The following is a 14,069-nucleotide window of genomic DNA, read 5'->3' as shown; positions in this document are numbered from 1 at the left end:
AATCCATTGGACAGCGATTGAATGAATGGTTAACAACATTTAGCTATGAGGCGGATTAGCTTCCTGTTTAGTGCTCTGAGGCAATGTCGACACTAAATGCTAAATGCTTAATCCGGGGGTGTCCAAACTTTCTGTAAAATCAAAGCATGTAAAACCCAACTTCAAATCCTTCTCCTAAAATAGACGGTTGGAATCAGTTAAAAAAATAAGGATGGTTTTAAAATGTATCTTTAAGTCTTAACTTATACATTGCTATTGATAGCAGTAGATGCGCAATTCATTTTGACTTGGACGACATTTACTGTCAATCAACCTGCATGAAAATATGCAAATGTTTTAAAAAAAATGGGGTCATGTGATTATTAAGAAACCATTTGGCTGCCCAATGCCAGAAGGATTTATGCTTTTTTTTATTTTAAATCTATTTACAGTCTTCCCTCGATTATTGCAACTTTACTTATTGCAAATTCACTTTTTTTCTGCTATTAAATATTATTATTATTTTTTAATTTGATAAAAATATGAAAATCCACGATGAAACTTGTAAGGGGAAGCCACTCTTGCTACTAGGACAGAAAAAAAAAATATAATATAGGTGACCCTACTTGGCAATTTTTCAATTTGGTCTACATTAACCGCGATATTCGAGGGATTACTGTATAATATATGTAAAGGTTCTATTTCCTATTTGTGAAGACCATTTCCTATCCAAATATACCAATATTAGCTTTTTTGACATCATTCATATATTTATTATTAATATTTTTCTTGAAAAATGACAATTTTGGGAGTTTAAAATTCCCCAAAAGTCCATTAAAATGGGGTATTATTTTTTCAGGCTGGTACTAACATTATTTTTTCCTTTTTACGGGCAGTATGGCGCTAACTTTAAAACGTTTTATGGCATTTTTTATGAATTTCTGCTATTGCCGGCTGTCGTGAGACTGTAGTAGACGTTTTTGCAAAAATGTGCCTAAGGCAGTCAAAGGGTTAATGAATTATGAATTTGTTCAGGACGCGTCTGGACTAATAAAGCGCGCCGTCCTTCACGGCGAGCCGACTTGGGAGACCCGATGAAAATACGCGTTTAGTCTAACGAGTAAATGTTTGGACGCCGGCGATTAAAAATGAACTGGCAGCGGAAATGAAAATAATGATGTTAACGAGGGCTCCGTGTCCTTTTTACTTGTGTTCTGGGTTTTTTAATGCACTAATTGTGGTCTTGTTTTTTTTTCTGCCTGCTCATTTGCATAATCACATGTTGAAAATAGTGAAATGAGGACATTTAAAAAATAATAATAATAAAAATTGTGTGCATCGTGTGAAAATGCTAACAGAAACATGCTAATGCTAGCTAAAATATCATACTGTCATTTTTCATTTGCATCGTTCACATGGGCACCGTTTGGAATTCTCTCTAAAAACAGGGGTGCTAAATTCAATGTTTAACCAACTATTTACTGTTGAAATAAAAAATTAAAAAATATATATTATAATGTAAACATTTGCATGCATTCACAGCCAGTCTTCTTGCTTTAATTGAATTAGACCAAGGGTGTCAAACTAGGGTTGGTTCGCGGGCCGCATTAAAAAAATAAATAATATTGGATTAAAAAAATTCATAGATTGATTTTAAATAGGGGAAAATCCGGAAATGTAATGTACATCTATAACCATTTGAATTTGATCCTAAAAACAGAAAGTCGGCACTCATGATTTACTTTCTCGGACCGCACAAAATGATGTGGCGGGCCAGATTTGGCCCCCGACCCGCCACTTGGAAACCTGCACCGTACTTGGACTTTTGGCAAAGCTTTTTAAATCCTGCATAAACCCGCAATGTGCAACTTTTTTCCCATCAAACATTCCACTTTAAATGCCCCCTGTCCATAGATCTGTTTTTATCTGAAATCTATTGAGCTACTGCGTAACCCCGACCCCTAAAAAAGGAGCATCGTAGCAACGTGCAAATATTGACACTCACGACCGCACTGCATCTCTTAGCCAAAGCTCAAAAGACCTCTCGATATTCGACAACCCCACCAAAAACGACTAAAAGCGACCGCGCGGTAGCAAAAGAAACAGGGGTGCAAAGGAACCCCCAAATGGCCCGCGATGGACCCGTAGACTTACATGCGCCAGCTCGAACGCAGCCGCCGAGACAGAGAAGGACGGGATGAAAGGAGGAGGTGGCGGAAAGACGGAAAGGGGCGGCAAAGATTCCCAGTTCCCCTTTTTGGGGTCTTGACGAGAGAAACGGCTATCTCCGGATTTTGGTTGGTCGGAAAAAGTCCGCCCGGCGTCGGCAACAGGCTCGACGCGGCCACTCGGCGAGCATCCGCCGTGACTGAACGCCGACGCGCGAGGGGCGACGGAGTGAGAGAGAGAGAGAGTGAGAGAGAGAGAGAGGGGGAGAGAGGGAGAGACAGGAAGGGAGGGACGAGCGACAGTGGGAGGGAAGAAAAACATTGCAGAAGAGGAAGAGAGTGACGGCTGAGGACAGGAGAGGCTCCTTACTCATTCTTTTTCTGTACAGTTTATCCTCACAAGGGTCATTTTTAATTTGTATTTTTAGGAGCTAATATCTGTACAGTGGTGCCTCCAGATACGAGCTTAATGCGTTCCGGGACTGAGCTCGTATGTCGATTTACTCGTAACTCAAATGAATGTTTCCCATAGAAATGAACTAAAAACAAATTAATTCCCTTTTAACCCTCTGAAAAAACACTAAAAACAGGATATTGGATTGGAAAAATATTTTTAGTTGTTCTAATTCGTCAAGTAACACATAATAAGTGGTTTAATAGTACTAAAATGTGTTTAATAGTACTAAAATCAGACTTTTTGCACGGCAACGCGCTCGTAACATAAACTAATTGAAATGAACTTGGATTACGATGCAGACACACTCAAAAATAAGTTGAATCTAACCTTACACTAAACTTAATTCTAATTTTGTTTCATATTTTGATACCTTTCTTCTCCCGGGTTGGCTCTATTGGCCCCGCCTCCACCCTGACTAGCGTCATCTGCAACCTATCGAGGGTTGTTTGCTTTTGTCTTCCCTTCAAAATATTCCCAAAATGATGCACACAAATGTCCTCACAATAGGATAACGCACGACCACTCGCCAATGAGAAGTAGTATACTCCTCTCGTATTAGCGAAAAAGCTCCGCCATTCGCACTGACTAACGGGGGGGGGAAAAAACACAGAAAAAAATGCAACGCTCCACCCAGTGCTCATAGAGACATTACACGAGGGACTTGCAACCAGGGGGTGCTGGAGCCCATCCCAGCTAACCACGGGTCTACCTTTTGGGAAACCAAGTACAAGGATATTTTCAAAAATATTCTCACAACCCGTTTAAATACCCTTTATTTTTTTTAAATCCAACAACTTTATCATCCAGTTTCCCATTTCCATTTGTAATTCATATTTGGCAATCAATTTTAAAATGGAGGAACTGATGCCTGTATTAAGAACCAATTTTCTTTCCTAATTTCTGTCTCTCTTTGGTAAAATAGACTGTTAATCTTTGTATCTTGGCCCTAATATATTGGATTTAGGGGGATTTGTAGTATACAAAAAAAACAGAAGCAAAAAAATCAAAAATAAATAAATAAATACACCCTCACCCTTAATCGGCGACACCAGGCCATCCAACCCTGAACCCGCCTTCGCCGGCATGTCGGATTAGCGAGTAATTCCGCCGTAACAAAAGCACGCGGTGGTTGCTTCCTTATCAGCCGGCGCAGGTACACATGCAAGCATTTAAATACATTTGCACACCCACTCGGCGGCGGAAGTTAACATTTCGACCCGCACTCGATGGCGTCGATGACCCCGATTGGCTGACGAGGGGATGGAAAGCGTGCAAATTTCCCACAATGCACCCTTTTTTAGCATGACAATGAGGCGCTGAAGCGCACTTTGATATGCGAATCCCCTACTTAGAATGCCCACACATGCTAAGCATGAGTTTAAACCTACTTAAGAGATTGTTTGAGATAATTTGAAAGGGCACTCGATGAAGGGCAGATTTCCTCGGCGGCCATCGACGCCCACCTGTTGTTGTTGCGTTTCGTACGACAACAACGACATCGCTATGACAACTTGAGCGCCCTCGCTGCACCACCAGAGCGTTGAACAATGTGGAATAATTGACTCGAGTGTTTTGAGAGAGATTCTGGGTCACTTCCTGGTGAGTTGAAGATCACTTGCTGGTCATTTTGGAGAGTTCGGGTTGGTTTTTGGTCAATTAGTGGCAATTCTGGGTGACTTCCTTTTAATTTTGGCTCACTTGTTGGTTTTGGGGGAACTTTTGGGCCATTTTCTATTGATTTTAGGACACTTTTGTTGATTTTTGCAGCTATTTTGGCTCACTTGTTGGTTTCGGTAACTTTTGGGATATTTTCCATTGATTTTAGGTAGGTAAATTTTATTAATTTTGCAGCTATTTTGGCTCACTTGTTGGTTTTGGGGGAACTTTTGGGTCATTTTCTATTGATTTTAGGTCCATTTTGTTGATTTTTGTAGCTATTTTGGCTCACTTGTTGGTTTTGGGGGAACTTTTGGGCCATTTTCTACTGGTTTTTGGTCACTTTTGTTGATTTTGGAGCAATTCAGGGTGACTTCCAATATATTTTGGGTCACTCATTTGTTTTGGGGGGACTCCTAGGACATTTTCTATTGATTTTAGGTCACTTTTTTATTTTGCAGCTATTTTGGCTAACTTATTGGCTTCAGGGGAACTTCTGGGCCAATTTCTATTGATTTAAGGTTACTTTTGTTAATTTTTTGCAGCTATTTTGGCTCCCTTGTTGGTTTTGGGGGAACTCCTGGGCCACTTTCTACTGATTTTAAGTCACTTTTGTTGATTGTGGAGAAATTTTGTTAACTTCTTGTTGGTTTTACAGTCATTTTGGATCACTAGGTATTGATTTGGGGGCATTTCTGGGCATCGTTTTAATTGTATCTCACTTTCTGTTGATTTTGGGGCAATTTTAGGTCACTCTTTATAGGTTTTGCAATTTAATAAGGGTAGGATATTATTTTCAGAATGACTAATTGCCTTTGAATTGAATCCAAGGCTATATAAAAAATAATAATAATAATTTTAAAAAAGAAAAACAAGTAAATGCTTTGCAGGGATTTTGGAAAGCAGAAAACTTTTCTCTTTTTCAGCTCTTAGCGTGATTATCGCGTGTTAAATCGCAGGAGCCCGCGTGTAATTAGCGTAGCTTTATCCCCCTCTCATGCTGGAATCATTTTGCGATAATTCTTATCTGGCATTTGATTGCAAATGGCGCGTGGATACAAGCAGAGCGCAAATAAATTAGGATGTGGACGGCGAGGAACAACAACAATGGAAACGGGAGAGACGGGCGGGGGGTGTAAAATACTTTTTTTTTTTTAAATCAATGCACAGCTTTATAAAGAGCGAAGATTAAGAGCTAAATCAATATTTTAATATCCAGGCAATATTAAATTCCACTACAACTGGATGGTAATGTCGATGCTGAAAAAAGTTTTACAGTCTTAATTAGCTTTCTGTTTGAGCGAGTGTACTGAAATTAGTGGGGAATTGATAGTGGTCGTCATAAAAAGTCGTGTTGGAACTCAAAACTCAAAAGCGGTTCACTTTTATTAGTCATTTAAAGGAAAAGTGTGAGTTATAAAAAAAAATGCTTGTTTTCTTATCCCCGGTTACAATCCATGATTTTTTTAATGACTACAAATGGCACCTTTTTAATGACAATCTAATTTTGACGTCCAGTTTGTTCGCTGGTGGTGGGAAAATGCTTTTTTATCGTTTCAGTAGGTCAAAGCGGGATGTGCGGAAAACAATCCGATTACAGGACGATGGCGCAAAAGCTCTTATGGGATAATCTCCAGAAAAATAGGTTCGATTGAGAAACATGCGACTTATAAAACGAACATTTTCTAAATTGAGCGTCCCAAAAAATCTGTTTTGGGCAAAAAAAGGGGAAAAAAAGTGATTCCAATGAGTTCGTAATTAAAAAAAACCCAAAAACGGTACACGGTCGATTGGTCGCCGGTCTTTTGGTCGCCGGGAAGGTAAGTGATAATTACCATTTAAATCGTTGCTCAAATTCCCTCAATACAAACTGTGAATGACTATTTAGTCATACTTAATGCCCTAGTAATTATTAGGATAAAGAAAAGCTCCAAATTTCCCGGACTTTTATTGTTTTTTGTTGGAGAACTTGTTAAGACCCTGACTGACGTCGCTTCTTAAAGAGACAGCGCATGTACATATACAAACTCTTCTGCACTCACACGTCGGGCTCAGTGAAACTGCTCATAGCCATTGTTGGCTTTTATTGATGCGTAGACCGTCTTGTTTTACCTTGTTTTGGTCACCGGTCTTTTGGTCGCCCGTTGTCACGGTCGGGGCGACCAAAAGACCGGCAACCAATCGACCGCACACGAAAAAAACCTCATTTCAGACCCCTGATCACACGATTGGATCCGGGATGAAAGCTTGTATCTTAATTGCCGACTGGGTCCAGAAGGTCCAAAGCGAGGGCGCAACTTTATTTTCGAAAACAAAAGAGCGTGGCGATCGATAGCCCGAGATTGGACGGAGTGGCCGTTGTCTCGGGATTGGCTGCCAGGTCGTGTTTGCGGAGCGAGAACAAAGGCCGCCATGATTGTTATCGCCTGGCCTGGTCTGGTCTGTCCGCGCTGCCTTTTAACATTAAAGTTTATGGAGCGGCCAGCTCGAGGGAGGGAGGGAGGCTAGCTATCCTATCTCCTAACTATGGGGAGTTCCACTTTCTATTTGGTCTCTTCAAAGGCAAAGTCCAATGATCTTTTCCCCGGCGTCTCAAAGGTCTCGTGAAATCTGCCAATCGGATGGCTGGGCATCGAGTGGTTATTGTTGATCGTGTAAACGCAAGAAGAAGAAGAAGAAGAAGAAGAAGAAGAAGAAGAAAGCCAAAATTAAAGATGAAAGGTGGACCGGGAATATTATTTTTTATGCTTTGGACACTATGTTGAACCAAAAAAATCAACTATTAAATAAATAAAGGAATAAAAAAACCATGGTGTTTTGTTCAAGAGCCTAAAAATATATATTTTTCAAAGTTTGTTTCATGACTTCTTATACGTTTCAAGCAAAAACGGTAATGAATAACTGGATAAATATTTATTGCTGGAGCCTATGTTGGCAGATTTTGGGGCGATAGACACCCTAGACTGGTCGCCAGTCAGTCGTAGGGAACACAGAGACCATTCACACTCAATTATACTGCCAGCGAGCAAGTGAACTACTACACCATCAGGTGGTCTGAATAAATATATTAAAAACCCAAAAATTAATGATACATAAAAGCAACAAAAAAAAAAATCAATCAAAAACAATGAAATTAACAAATGCATACCAAAATCAAACAAAATAAACTGGCAAACTAAAAAAAATAAAAATAAAAATGACATGTATGCATATGCCCTGCGATTGGCTGGCCACCGATTCAGGCCAGTAGTTGGCTCTGAAATAAGCTCCAGCACCCCTCGACCCCTCGAGAATATATTAAAAAAAAATACATACAGAAGTACCTTGACCTAAGATCAGCTGGACAACGTGAGGGTGGAGGCATGGCAAACAGCTAACCCGGCCAGAACGTAGGTTAAAAAAAAAATTTAAACAAAATTACAATCCAGTTTTGTGTAGTTACATTAAACGTATGTTTGAGTGTGTCTGTATATATTAATCCAAGTTCATTTAAATTTGTTTGTTCGTTTACGAGTGCGTCATTGCCGTGGATAAAGTCCCCCCGAACACCTCCCCCCCTCGCCTCCGTGTCTCTACCCTCCTAATTTTACTTTTATTAAACACATTTTATGACTATTAAACCACTAGTTCTGTGTTACTTTATTAATAGATGGCGAATTAGAAGAAATTAAACATTTTTTCCAATCCAATATCCTGTTTTTGGTGTTTTTTCAGAGGGTTGGAACAAATTAATTTGTTTTGAGTTCATTTCAATGGGAAACATCCGCTCGAATTACGAAAAGCTCGACATACGATCTCAGTCCCGGAACGGATTAAGATCGTATGTCGAGGTACCACTGTATATTTTTTTTACTCTCCTCCTCCAATTTTTCTCCTATTTGTCCTGATTGTAACCATGCCGCTGTTCCAAAAGCTGCAATTTCCTTCGTTTTGAAGCCATTTTTTGGGTTGTGTTCTATCGCCACAGATAAAAGGGAGGACGCAGGTCTCAATTCCCTGTCCTTGCGTAACCACAAGGTGCTGCCAGCCAGTTTACCCACCCTGCCTGGGACTCACATATATATAACCCCCCCCCCCACACACACACACACACGCACTAATGGTACGATAATACGCCCGCTCATGCCTGAAGTGCTTGATAGCTCTCTTCTTCAAAAAGCTAGTTCACGGGAGCCTCGGAAAGTAAACAGCTCGGATCAAACCGACTCCCGGCTGCCTTTGAAGAGTGGGAGACAATTACGGAGATCAATGGTGCAGCTCAGGGCTGGTTAACAGCCCCGACAGCAGCCGACGATTCGTGCCTCGGGCCGAAGGGAAGGGAAGGGAAGGGAAGGGAAGGGATGGCAAGGGAAGGGAAGGGAGAAGAGAGAGAGAGAGGGAGGTAAACCACTTCCCCTATGGCCGGCGGGGTGCTAGACCCGCAAGTCGGCGTGGCTGAGACACGTCAATGCTGGATACGACGATGGTGTCAGACTTGTTTCGTTTTTTTCATTGGCTGTTATGTATTTTCTTGATGTCCAATCATGTGAAAAGGGGGGTTGTTGGCAGAGAGAAATATATGAGATATAGGGAAGTTCATTAAAAATTATCATAGAGCAGGGGTGTCAGACTCGGGTTGGTTCGCGGGCCGCGTTAACGTCAACTTGATTTCATGTGGGCCGGACCTTTTTAGATATAATATTTAGATATTTTTTTTATAATTGGATTAAAAACCCTGAATATCCCATTTTTCATAGATCTAAAACAATGTTTATTTTAGCTTTTTTTAAATATATTTTTAGATTTTACAAAATGATTTTTGAACTAAAACACAAAAAAAATGATTAAAAATGACAATTATTGATTTAAAAGGGGAAAATTAGGAAATGTAATATACATCTAGACTCTACATTTGAATTTGATCCTAAAACAGAAAGTCGGCACTCATGATTTACTTTCTCGGGCCACACAAAATGATGCGGCGGGCCAGATTTGGCCCACGGGCCGCCACTTTGCACCACGCAATCGTAAATGGAACAAATTTAAATTAACTTGGATTAATATATACAGACACACTCAAACATATGTTTAATGTAACTTTACACAAAACTGAATTCTAGTTTTGTCTTAATCTTTTGTTACCTTCGTTCTGTTGGTTAGCGGTTTGCCACGCCTCCACCCTCACGTTCGCTATCGATGGGCTGTTTACTGTTGTACTATTTCATTCAAAATATTCCGAAAATGATGCACACAAATGTCCTCACAATAGGATTACACACAACCACTTGCCAACGAGAAGTAGTCTTGACTGAGCGATCGCGGGAGCTAACAGGCTAAGGAAGGAATAACAGCCTACCCACGTATTGATTGTGGCTAATGAAGTTTTATTCTGAGAAAGGGTGCCATTGGCTATCGGTGTTGTGTGCACGAGTATACTTCATTACCCAGAAAGCCCTCTTTTTGCCCACGCATGCGCATTGTGCGTTTCCCGGTCGAAACTTGTCTGAATAGATCGTTCAGTGCTCGTAAATATCTGTTATACACGAAAGAGATGTGGCAAAAAAAGACAGTGCGCTACAATGATAAACAGCCTCTCATGTCATGGCCACCTGGCTTGGTCGCATCTCGAAATTTTGATTGTATCTAGGGCAAATTATTCGATCAAAATTGTCATTGTACCTCGAGCATGTCGTAGGTAGAGCTGATCGTAGGTCGAGGTACCACTGTATATGCAATGCAGTAATGTAGTTTGAAAAGTAATATGGGAACAGAATGGGCGTGGCCTGATACTGTATCTTAACTGTTTGGTTAAAAAATGGCAGTGAAATATGTTGATCCGCAATTCAAGTAGACAAACGAGGTGACTGATATCCGCATTCTTATCCGCGCCTGAACAACGAACGAATGCTTTTCTCTCAAGATGAAGCGCCGCCAAACTAAAAGCGGTTGCGCTCGTTAGCGCACACCGATCCTCCGTCTCCGTTGCCCGCGTGGGCGTCGCGAGTTCGGGAAGCGGCGGCTTACAAGGCCGCTTTCGCCAAATTGTGGCGATGCGGGAAAAAAAACAGCCGTTAGCCATAGCCACGTTTTCTTTGGTCAGTCGAGGGGGGCCGGCACTCCGGCCGCTTTACGAGAATCCCGCTGGGAAGTCAGCGAAACGCCCACGCGAAGCTAGCATTCGCGCTGAAAAACAAATAAAACAAAAACGGGGATATTTATTCTTTTTTATGCTACACTGATTTCTTTCAATAGGGATGTCAAAGTCAGTTTAGTTTGTGGGACACATTAATGGCAACTAGATCTCATTTTTGGCCCAAAATGTAATAAAAGTCGTGCTTTTTCATATTTTAGTAGGCCGGCGACTTTTGTTTTTTTTTGTTTTTCTCACTCTCACCACTAAAAGCCTGTTATATTTTTTTATTACCGTATTTTCTCGCCTATTAGCCTCTACCGCGTATAAGCCGCACCCTTAAAATTGCCTTAAAATTGCCTTAAAATCTTATAATTTGACAATTTCTCTCGTATAAGCCGCCCCTTGATTCACAATTTTCACCTCCATTTCAGGGTTTGAATAGAGAATACAAATTTGTTACTTTGAACAGAAAATTTTAAGAAAAATCATCGCATGTGGTATTTCTGAAATACTGTATAAATCGATTTATAATTCGACATTCCGAAGGGGTGTTACTTGCACGTAGACAAATTCAAAAAGAAGGTCACGTGAGCAGTACAACCAGGAAGTGTGTCTGTAGCGGTCTAGTTTGTCACTTCTAGGTAAGATGGCGGCGCCCTGAGCGAACATTGTCAGGTACAAGTGAGTTTTTTTTCACATTTTATGCAAGATAGGGTTTTATTTTTTTCTTGAATTTCATACCGAACGCCCGTTCTACCAAACGCCCGTTCTACCAAATGCCCGTTCTACCAAACGCCCGTTCTACCAAACGCCCGTTCTACCAAATGCCCGTTCTACCAAACGCCCGTTCTACCAAACGTCCGGTCGACCAAACGTCTTTCGACCAAACGTCCGGTCACGCCCTCGATTCGGTCATAATTTTTTTAAGTGACAAATACGGCATATATGCGAGAAAATACTGTATATGAAAAACTGTTATGCTAACATTAACACATGCTTTGCGGCTTTTCTCCGGATACTCCGCTTTCCTCCAACATCCAAAAGACATTCATGCTAGGCTAAGTGTATGCTAACTCGCCCCGAGTTGCGAGCGTGAATGGTTGCCTTACTCTTTGTGCCCTGCGATTGGCAGGCTAACAATTTAGGGTACCCGTAGTTGGCTGGGATAGGCTCCGGAACCCCCGTGTCCTTAGTAAGGATAAGCGTTACAGCTAACGGATGAATTAATTTGCTCTGCATGTGACATTTTTAATTCTCTTGGATAAACAAAAGGGGGAAACGGGTCATGAATATGTGAAATTGTGAATACATAGTTGAGCTAATCATTTGAGCACATGACATATTTGGTTAAGGGGCGAGTCTTTAACTTTTAAGTCATTAGAATAGAGAGGGAAGCGAATCAGGTGATGTCAAGAACCCAATCACGTGCTTGCTTTTGGCTTTTTTTGGGCGTCACCCTGCTGATTGTAGCTAGAGAGTTAACTGAAGTGAGGTTTTTTTGCGGGTCACGTTTTGGGTCACCAAGGTCACACAAAAATAACACTTTCCATTTGTTAGGACCTATAAACTGTCATGTACGGAGATCAAAACGTGCCGAAAGAAGTGAAGTTGTAAAATGAAAATGTGGGAGACACTCAGACGCAGAAATGTCACATGATTTACCTGAATAAATAAAACATGAATATCTCAAATTTGCAAATGGCTGATGTGTCGCTCTGCCAAACGCTAATCATCAGTTGAGCACATGGTAAGAACATATTTGGATAAGAGGCGAGTCTGTAAACACGGTGGGGTAAAAAAACGACTTCTCCGACTATAAAAGAGCGACGTGTCTCCACCAAGAGATCACCGAAAGGAAGAACCTCAAACTAGACAAGAAGACGACAGACTTCTGCGGACATCGACAAAATGAAGTGCTTGATTTTGGCTTTGAGCGTCGCCCTGCTGATTGGAACCAGTGAGTCTCATTTTCTTGCTTCCTTTTCCGTCAAAAATATTTTTCAGAAACAGACAATAAATGTCAGATGGGGAGAGAAATAGTCAATTAAATTTTAAAGGTTTTTTTTCAATTTTTTAAATACAGTTCTAACTTTTTTTGATCATTTCTACCGAACTCATTGAGGGCAATAGGCGTCCAATCCATTTTGACTAGCAGCGATTGTTTGATCGGTCGAATTGGATTGGACGTCTAATGACTCCGCTATAAAAAGTCAGTAAATAAAAAAAAAGTCAATTTCAGCGATTGTTTGAGCCGTCAAATTGGATTGGACGTCTAATGACTCCGCTATAAAAAGTCAGTAAATTAAAAAAAAAAGTCAATTTCAGCGATTGTTTGAGCCGTCAAATTGGATTGGACGTCTAATGACTCCGCTATAAAAAGTCAGTATATATATATATATATATATATATATATATATATATATATATATATATATATATATATAAAGTCAATTTCAGCCATTGTTTGATCCGTCAAATTGGATTGGACGTCTAATGACTCCGCTATAAAAAGTCAGTAAATTAAAAAAAAAAAGTCAATTTCAGCCATTGTTTGATCTGTCAAATTGGATTGGACGTCTAATGACTCCGCTAAAAAAAGTCAGTAAATAAAAAAATAAAAAGTCAATTTTTGTTTTTTCTAGTCCATGTTTGGCCTTTGACGGTACCGACCATCCTTCTCCAATGACGCTTGGCTCTTTCATTTGTACCCCATCCTGTACCGCTTATCCTCACAAGGGTCGCTACAAAGACCTGAATAGAGCAGCCTATTGCTATAACTCTATGATCTCCCTCCAAACTCTCAGGCGAGGCTCTGAAATGCTACCTGTGCAGTGGCGACGGAAATTGCGGCGCCGAAAAAATCTGCGACGCCGCTGAGGACAGCTGCTTCGCCGACATCACTCCATGTAAGTTGGCCTCGGGCCGAAAAGTAAAACGCCAGGACGGCCTGTCAAGTAGAACTGTTCTTTCTACGTCTTGCAGTCGATGACGGCGAAATGTACTTCGAACAAGGTTGCGCAGATAAAGCCACCTGCGACGAGGTCACTTCGGACGACAACCCCTTGACGGCGTGCTGCCAAACAGACCTATGCAACACCTTTACCGTTACCCAAGACACTTAAAATGTGGGAAAAGCGCACGTGAGGAAGGCGCCTGGGCTTGGGATTTAAATCATCTTCCTTCTCGCTTTGTTGAATGAAAGCATTAAAATTAAAATTTAAAAAAAAATGGACTGTCTTTATTTCATTCAGTGGTGAATGTAAAACTTTTTTGAGAACGACGCCAGAGTCCTCGGGTTACCACGTGGATCCGGTCCCGAGATGCGGCGTAAAACCAATTTTGGTGCAAGTCGAAGGATAAAAATAAAATACAAAATACACCATTAGATTATTTTTATTTAGGTCCAATCTCATCATGGAATTTTGAGCAGCGTTAGTTTTTCTTCCCTGATAAAAACTATGTGTCATATTTGATACACAAATTTCAATCAACCAAAAATTTGGAGCAAAAAGATTTTCCCCCTTGATAATAAAGTGATGTATCATTAAGATCGTACAAGTAAATGAGAAATTATGTTTGAAATTTTGCTGTATTGGACAGTAACAGATTTAGACACAATGACTTCTCATTAGAAACTAATGATCGTAACGGTGTAATATAAAAAATAAAAAATAAAAAAAATAAAATTTTTAAAAAA

General features: G+C 40.5%; 1 protein-coding gene and 1 long non-coding RNA gene across 13 annotated transcripts in view; one reads left to right on the top strand and one right to left on the bottom strand.

Annotated features, from left to right (window-relative positions):
• inpp4b (inositol polyphosphate-4-phosphatase type II B) overlaps positions 1 to 14,069 on the bottom strand; it is a 142,709-nt gene that overhangs the window by 76,967 nt on the left and 51,673 nt on the right. Inside the window, exon 1 of one of the 12 annotated variants that reach the window (XM_077605751.1) lies at positions 2,134 to 2,372. The exons of the other annotated variants lie outside the window; for them this stretch is intronic. The gene's annotated coding sequence lies outside the window, so the exon portion shown is untranslated. Of the gene's footprint in view, positions 1 to 2,133; positions 2,373 to 14,069 lie in introns of those variants that run through there. 12 annotated transcript variants of the gene reach the window in all.
• On the top strand, positions 12,209 to 13,592 carry LOC144077768 (uncharacterized). The gene is made up of 3 exons (XR_013301086.1): positions 12,209 to 12,329; positions 13,177 to 13,278; positions 13,355 to 13,592. It is a non-coding gene; the product is annotated as an uncharacterized LOC144077768 (long non-coding RNA).

The sequence above is a fragment of the Stigmatopora argus genome, chromosome 7, assembly GCF_051989625.1.
Source record: "Stigmatopora argus isolate UIUO_Sarg chromosome 7, RoL_Sarg_1.0, whole genome shotgun sequence".
In the NCBI taxonomy this organism is placed as follows: domain Eukaryota; kingdom Metazoa; phylum Chordata; class Actinopteri; order Syngnathiformes; family Syngnathidae; genus Stigmatopora; species Stigmatopora argus.
Note: the sequence above shows the minus strand (reverse complement) of the source record. Positions and strands in the feature narration are given on the sequence as shown.